Consider the following 8265-nt stretch of genomic DNA (forward strand, 5'->3'; position numbering starts at 1 on the left):
AAAACTCATCTCGGCTCTCAAAGAGCTCACAGTCTGGTGGGGAAGGCCCCTATATTTATAGCATAAGATGCAAACTTACTGTGGGAACACAGGCCTAGGGAGGAGCTAGTCAACTTTGAAAGCATCACAGGTGACATAAAGCTGGGTCTTAAATGTTCAAAGGCACTAGATCAGGAATTCCAAAGGAAACCAGCCTATGCAAAAGTGATAAACCCAGGATTCTCAAACTTGTAGGTGGATAAGAACAGGTTTAAAACGTAGATTCCAAGGACACTCTCCCAGGGAAACTTCTGGTTCAATACCCAAGTAGCACCCATTTTAGCAAACTTCCCAGGACGATAGTCAGAAAATCAGTCATAGAAGGCGGGCAGGGGAGCGGCGGCTTCTGGGTCTCTGAATGAGGTCACACTGTTAAAATTAAAAAACGAAACCAAACCAACCCTCCATTTGCGTTGCGCTTTCAAGGTGCTTGAGGCTTTTCTGTGCCTTACTTTGTCGGAGCCTCGCAAAAACGCAGTGGGGTGGAAATTACGAGTCTCATTTCACAGGGGAGGAAACAGGTTCAGAGAGGAGGGATGAATTTGCTCAAGGTCACAAAGCGGAAGAGGGTACAGCAGAGACCGAAACCCGGGAGACTGGACTCCAAGCTCAGAGGCTTATTCGACGAGGCAAGCTGGCCGGGAGTGGGTGGGGCTGAGACTCTCCCTCCAGGCTGGTTCCAAAATGGTGGGGGCAGCGGCGTCAGCAACGCCCCCGCCCCTTCCGTCCACCGCCCTCCTTCATCTCCAGGCCACCCAGGCGGGGGGAGGGGATGTACGCAAGCAACCCACGTGACTGCCGACAACCCAGCGCGTGACGCAAAGCGGCGGGACCAACGCTCGCCTTGTCTTTTGGGAAACGTAGTTCCTCTGGCAGCCAAGTCGGCCAGGAGAGGCGGGCGTAGGACTACATTTTCCAGGAGGTCGCGGGTCTACGCCTTTGCCGCCGTCGGAGAGCGGAGACGCTGGGCGCGCTGTCGGGCGGGGGCGAGGTTCGGGCTGGTTGTGCCGTTGCGAGCTACAGCTGCGATCGCTGCGGTAGGCCCAGGTGAGTGAGCGCCTCTGATGGAAGTTAGGGCAACTTAACCGGCTCCAGTGGTTTCTTCTCTTATCTTTTTGCCTCAGCTGCTGGGTCAGGGGCTCGGGGAAGGCCTTGCGCGGGGTCGCTCCCCCGCGCTTACACCCTGGCCTCTTCTGAGCGGGCTGCGCTCCCTCCGGCTCCTCCCCCTCCCCGCCCTTCAGGGCTTCCCCTGGCCCCGGCCTAGCTCCCGAGGCTCTGGGTCGGCTTCTCTCCCGAGCAGTTCCTACGCGGCTTTTTCTTGCAGTCGGCCTGGGGGTGGCTTCCAATCCCTACTCTGGGTAGTATGAACCCTATTATTTGGATTTATTTTCCCGGAACTCCTGAGTGCCCTTCCCCCAACCCAGTCCCCATTGGCCTGGTTCTGTCCTCTCCTAGGGCGCATGTGGCTGGCACTCAGTAATGTTAGTACCGCTTCCGTTCTTTCCTGCCTGGTGGCCAAAAAAGGGACGGTCCACATTTGTCTCCTACGGGAATATTAAAGTTCTCACTTTTTTTTTGGGCTGGAGCTGAGGCCGATTTTGCATTCCAGTGGCAATCGGCGTGAGTTCTGCTTATATGAGGCGACTTATTTTTGCTTCTCTTAGCACCTCAGTAACTTTTATCAACTTTTTTTTTTTTGACTTTCCAAATCTTAGGGGTGGCGCATGGCAGCAGAAGCTGGCGAGCGGCAATGTTTTACAGAAGTTGGGAAGCCGTCAGTGGCAGTACCGTGTTTACGGGGAGTTTGTTAATTGGATTGAAGGGAAAGCTTCTGAGAGTATGGCAGGGCCTCGCGGAACAGAGACAGTGCAGCTTCTGTTGGGAACATAACAGAAGTATCCTGAAGCCAGTCTGCCTGGGTTCAAATCTTGGCCCGCTATCTTTTGATCTTAGGTCAAGGGTCTTCATTTCCAAGTGCCTCAGTTTTCTTATCACTAAAACAGTAGTAAATAACAGTGGCCCCTTTAAAGGGTTATTGTGGAGATTAAATGAGATAAAAATCACTTAGCCACTGTTACGACTGTCATCATTTATAGGATTTCTAGAGCATGCGCCCAGAGAGAAAAGGCATGTATCACACGATCATTTTTTTTCTCTTTCAGATGACCCTGCCTTTTTTCGTTTGTGGAAGTACTGTTGTAATCTGTCCTGTTACTGTAGACAGCGTGACGTGTGTATTATGATGTAGAAGCATGTTAAATAGCCAAAACTGGCTGCTGCCGTGAACAACTTGTGGAGCAAATCGGGCTCAATTTGTTCTTTGCCGGGAGATGTATTTTGTGAACTAGTGTTCATATGTTAATGATTCCAAAATAAGTTCTACTGCAGCCATTTGGCTTTAATTGCATTTTGTAAGAGAGTTGTATTGAGGTTTCTGTAAGAAGTGATTTGATTAGAAACCTCTACGTCCAGTGTAATTCCATCTTTTTGTTTTTTAAACTTTTTAGCACCAGAGAAAGATCTCCAGTTTTGGAGATTGATGTTGTTAATTTTGCAGACGAGGTCAGTTCAATTTTAGCAGTGGCGATGATAGTAGCAGTACCACCTTTGTGTATTTATGTAGTACCAAGTATATAGGTACTTTTGAATTTGGTTTAGCTTGTAAAATATGGATTACAAAAAGAGCGATCTATTTTGTTCTGAGGAATTGGAGGGAGGAAGCTTGGAATATTTCTAAGATTAGCACAGCGATGGGGAATGATGAAGATGACTGGGAGGGCACACAGACATACGGTTTATTATTTTTAGAACGGATAGTCCCGATCACTAAGCATTTCAGGGTGCTACCCTGTTTCTGTAGGACATGGTGACATCCTGAATGGAAGGAAGTGTGGTTAGTGCTATTCTCTCAAATACAGGGTTTTAGTGGATTTTTTTCACACATACTCATACTATAAACATCTATGATCTGTTCACTGACTCTGGTTCATTGGGTAATTTATTCAACAAATAGTGCTTGAAAGCCTATCATTTACCAGCTCCTGTTGTGGGCCTGTGAATATATTGGGGTGTGGTGACAGATGAGGTCTTATCTTTTGGAAACTTAACAGGATTGTTGAGAGTGGACACAAAGGGTAAGCAAATAAACTACAAATTGAGAAGAGTAACATAGAGGTGTCTGTTTCAGGACTCTGATAGACACTGAAAAGCGGGGGACCCAAGGGTGGTCAGTGAAGTTTGTTTGGGGAGAGTGAGGAGTCAGTTTGTAGGATGTCAAGGAGAGAGTATCCAGGTAGAGGAAACAGCACTTGCCCAAACTGGCAGATGGGAAGAATTTAGTGTGCTTTCAGAACTGAAAGGAGGCGGATTATGTTTGACACTTAGAGTGATTACAGATGAGTTGGAGAGAGAAGGTTATTAGGGAAGCCATTGAAGCCTTCTGATGGGTAGGAAGGATTGCCCTCTTTTTTCTCTCTAATATATACACGTATATACATATGTAAAATTAGTTACAACATGTGTTCGATAGTACAGATGAAGGAAGGAGGAAGGAAGGGATTTAAGGGGTGATTTATGTTTTAAAATCATTTCATGGAAGTATAGGAAATGGATTGTGAGGTTATGTTAAGAGGCTGAAGATGGTAGTTACTTGACAGAGCAAGGGTGTAGAGATGGAGCAGCAAGAAGCAGCAGAGATTGGAGAGTAAGTAGATTTAATAGTCTCTGTAGACTGCAGTGAGCCATGATCATGCTACTTCATGCCAGCCTGGGCAACAGAGTGATACCTGGACTCAAAACAAGTAAACATATTCTCCATGGCAGGACATTCTTTTTTTTTTTTTTTTTTTTTTTTTTTGTGAGATGGAGTCTCACTCTGTCACCAGGCTGGGGTGCAGTGGAGCAATCTCGGCTCACTCTGTCACCAGGCTGGCTTGCAGTGGCTCAATCTCAGCTCACTGCAACCTCTGCCTCCTGAGTTCAAGCGATTTTCATGCTTCAGCCTCCCAAGTAACTGAGGCACGCACCACCACACTCAGCTAATTTTTGTATTTTTAGTAGAGATGGGGTTTCACCATGTTGACCAGGATGGTCTCGATCTCATCTCCTGACCTCATGATCTGCCTGCCTTGATTTCCCAAAGTGCTGGGATTACAGGTGTGACCCACTGTGCCCAGCCTTTTTTTTCTTTTTTCTTTTTTTTCGTTCTGTTGCCCAGGCTATAGTGCAGTGGCACGATCTCAGCTCACTGTGGCCTCTGCCTCCTGGGTTCAAGTGATTTTCCTGTCTCAGCCTCCTGAGTAGCTGGGATTACAGCCGCCTGCCACCATGCCTGACTAATTTTTGTATTTTTTAGTAGAGACAGGGTTTTGCCAGGTTGGCCAGGCAGGTCTTGAACTCCAGACCTCAGGTGATATGCCTGCCTTGGCCTCCTAAAGTGCTGGGATTACAGGTGTGAGCCACTGCACCCAGCGTGGGGGCAGGCCATTTTTTTTTTTTTTGTAGAGTCTCACTCCGTCACCAGGCGTTAGGCTGGAGTGCAGTGGTGTGACCTCGGCTCACTGCAACCTCCGCCTCCTGGGTTCAAGCAATTCTCCTGCCTCAGCCTCCCGAGTAGCTGGGACTACAGGTGCGCGCCACCACGCTCAGCTAATTTTTTTGTCTTTTTAGTAGAGGCGGGGTTTCACCATGTTGGCCAGGATGGTCTCGATCTCTTGACCTCGTGATTCGCCCGCCTTGGCCTCCCATAGTGCTGGGATTACAGGCGTGAGCCACTGTGCCTGGCCAGGACATTCTTAATCTATGGTCTGTGGACTCCAGGGAGCCCTTGAACTCTAAAGTTTTTGTGATTGGGGGTGCATTTTCTGAAGGAAAGTGTGTTCACCTTCTGCCATATTCATTAGAGTTTCAAAAAAGGTTAAGAACCACTGCTATAGACCCTATAATGCAGCTTTATAATCCATAAAAATGTAGGGTGGGCGTGGTGGCTCATGTTTATAATCCCAGCAGTTCCAGAGGCTAAGGCAAGAGGATCCCTTGAGCCCAGGAGTTCAAGGTAACAGTGAGCTATGATGGCACCACTGCCCTCCGGCCTGGGTGACAGAGCCAGACTCTGTCTCTAAGAAAAAAGGTAATTGCTCAAGGCTTACCAAGGCAGTAAGAGACATGGGTACCCTTTTTAAAAGTGACTTCATTAGTTTTTCAAGGGAACTATTTTTTTTTTTTTTTTTTAGGATAAATAGTTTGTTTTAATGACATGCTGTAGAAATCTTAGGGGTGTTTTTTTGTCTATAAGATAGGGACTGGTTTTGCTTATAGTAAGGAAGCTGAAATTTGGTGAGCCCAATTTGACAAATATTCATTTCCTAATGTTTTCTTTCATTGAATTTTGTTTACAGTATGTATTTTAGGTGCTCCAGAAATGGAACATTTTAAGTGTGCTTTCCTTCAATGATTAAGTGTGTCAGATGTATACTCATGCCTTTAGTAGTGTATTTTCAGGTAATAGTGTTTTTTGCAAGTGTAGGGTGTGCTTTCTGCCACAGAGTTGAGTTCTACCACTGAAAGAAGCATGTATTTAGGTAGATGTTTTCAGCCTCTGCCTAAAAAGTTTTATGGACTAAATCCAATCTGCAGATATATTTTCTTTGGCTCATACAGTGTTATAAATTTGAATTAGTTGTCAACATTTAAAAAGATTTTGTATAAAAATTTGGATTCAGGTTTTGAAAAATCAAATCTGGCAGCCATGGACCTGCTTTTCTGCATTGCAGCAAGTATCTTTTATAGTTGGGGCATGTCATCTCGTTTGCCCTAGACCCTACCGACAGTCTGACATGTGGCCCTGACATGGAGCAGGGTGTCAGTTGGTATTTACTATTTTCTATGTTTATATTACTAGTCTATTTTACATCTTTATATTACCTTTTCTGGATATATGATAGAAGTCTCTGATACCCCCATTCAAAGTCACTTTGCTGTCTTATATCACCAGTTACCATTTTTTTCTGTCTTGGTACTTTATTTCCTTTCTTTGTTTTTTTTTTTCCTTCCTTTGTTCTTAAAAAAAAAAAAAGATTTTAGGCATCTTTGAAATGGAGGGGAATCCCCAAAACACTGAATTATGTTGTTTTCAAACTGAAGAAACCCAGACTTTTGGAAAGCATAGAGGCATTGGTCTGACCCTTGCCTGTGCCTTCTTTAGCTGGTATGTGTTCAGTGTCCTCACTTTTGTTCTGCTTGGTTTGCTTTATAGCATCTGGAATGTTGTCACTGCATAGCTTGGCCTGTCTCAGAAGATAGAATGCCACGTAGAGTTGTCGAATGTCTCGTAAGACTTTTGACCCTTGTCCTGAGACATAACAACTAAGGTTATTTTATTATTTTTTAAAATAAAATACAACTATGAAGTCCATTGCATTGTTTTCAGTAATGCCATGATTTGTGTGTGTGTGAGGTTAACAACTCAATTTCCTTTTTCTCTGTGTTAGTAAAAAGAATGGCATGAATAAAGGATTGATAGAGGAATGCATAGAGGTGAGACTATTGTGAAGTTAAGAAAGAAGTTTCTTTACTCAAGGGCTTTCCTTTACATCAGGGCTTCATAAAAGATGGTTCCAGTTTATCTAAAGAATATGACCTAGAGGCCGAACTCGTTGGCTTATGTCTGTAATCCCAGCACTTTAGGAGGCAGGTGGATCACAAGGTCAGGAGATTGAGATCATCCTGGCTAGCACAGTGAAACCCCGTCTCTACTAAAAATACAAAAAATTAGCTGGGCATGGTGGCGTGTGCCTGTAGTCCCAGCTACTTGGGAGGCTGAGGCAGGAGAATCACTTGAACCCGGGAGGTGGAGGTTGCAGTGAGCTGAGATTGTGCCACTGCACTCTAGCCTGGGTGACAGAGCGAGACTCTGACTCAAAAAAAAAGGACTGTGTCCTGGAATCTTGACTAATTCCTTTGGCTTGCAAGACTATTGGCTATCAGAAAAAAACTTTTAAAATGAAAGTGATTGAGGAATTGGTCAGATTCCATCGTTGGGTTGCCCAGTAGAAGAAGAGAATTCACTTTGGGAGGCCAAGGCAGGTGGATCACCTGAAGTCAGAAGTTCAGGACCAGCCTGGCCACCATGGTGAAACCCCATCTCTATTAAAAATAGAAGAAAATTAGTTGTGTGTGGTGGTGCATGCCTGTAATTCCAGTTACTCAGGAGGCTGAGACAGGAGAATCACGTGAACTTGGGAGGCGAGGTTGCAGTGAGCTGAGATCCTGCCATTGCACTCTAGCCTGGGCAACAGGAGTGAGACTCTGTCTCAAAAATAAAAACAAAACATAAAACATTATTAGTGGCTGGGTTTTTTGGCGTGGCTCATGCCTGTAATCCCAGCACATTGGAAGACCGAGGTAAGTGGATCACTTGAGGTTAGGAGTTTGAGACTAGCCTGGCCAACATGGCGAAACCCCATCTCTACCAAAAAATACAAAAATTAGGCAGTTATGGTGGTGTGTGCCTGCAGTCCCAGCTACTCGGGGAACTGAGGCAGGAGAATCACTTATCACTTGAATCCAGGAGGTGGAGGTTGCAGTGAGCTGAGATTGTGCTACTGCACTCCATCCTGGGCAACAGAGATGACCCCGTGTCAAAAAAAAAAAAGGAAAAAAAATGAAAATTTTCAATATAAGAAGTTCTTGTCTCGGGGATAAGATGACCCTTTACGTAGCTTTGCTTTATATACTCATAAGTTCTTAATTCTTAAGTGTCAAGAAGTTACTGTATCATCTTGACTTTGGCAGTTTGGATATATCTTTGTACACATTTATCTATTGCACTTTTTTTTTTACAGTGTTCTGAAAGAGGCCTTTCTTGACTTCTCTATAGTAGTACTCCTCTTCAAAAACTGTTATATTTCTCTCCCCAACCCTACATTATTACTATATAACATTTATTTTAATCTATTTTGTTTCATCCTTTACCTCTTCAGAGAGTAAGCAGGGATTTGTTTGATACGGTGTTGAATCCAGTCCCTACCTAGACCATTCAGTCAAGTAAAAGAGGCATAGTAAATATTGAAAAAGGGATGAGTTAATGTGGAAATAACTGACCTGGTGGCAGTCTCTGAAAGTGCTTTAAGTCCTAGTTCACTCAGATTCTGTTAAGTTAGTAGTGGAAAAGAATTTGTGCTGTGGTAGGTGAGCAAATTGCCAAGGGGCACGAGGGTACTTTCTGGA

General features: G+C 44.7%; 1 protein-coding gene across 2 annotated transcripts in view; it reads left to right on the plus strand.

Moving 5' to 3' along the window:
- Window positions 1-995: 995 nt before the first annotated feature.
- Window positions 996-8265, plus strand: part of THRAP3 (thyroid hormone receptor associated protein 3) — a 78335-nt gene continuing 71065 nt past the window's right edge. For both annotated transcript variants that reach the window (XM_012439571.3, XM_012439581.3), the window contains exon 1: window positions 996-1086. The gene's annotated coding sequence lies outside the window, so the exon portion shown is untranslated. The remainder of the gene's footprint in view (window positions 1087-8265) is intronic.

Source organism: Aotus nancymaae, unplaced genomic scaffold (assembly GCF_030222135.1).
Source record: "Aotus nancymaae isolate 86718 unplaced genomic scaffold, 86718_ANA_hifiasm-v0.15.2.pri h1tg000053l, whole genome shotgun sequence".
Lineage (NCBI taxonomy): Eukaryota > Metazoa > Chordata > Mammalia > Primates > Aotidae > Aotus > Aotus nancymaae.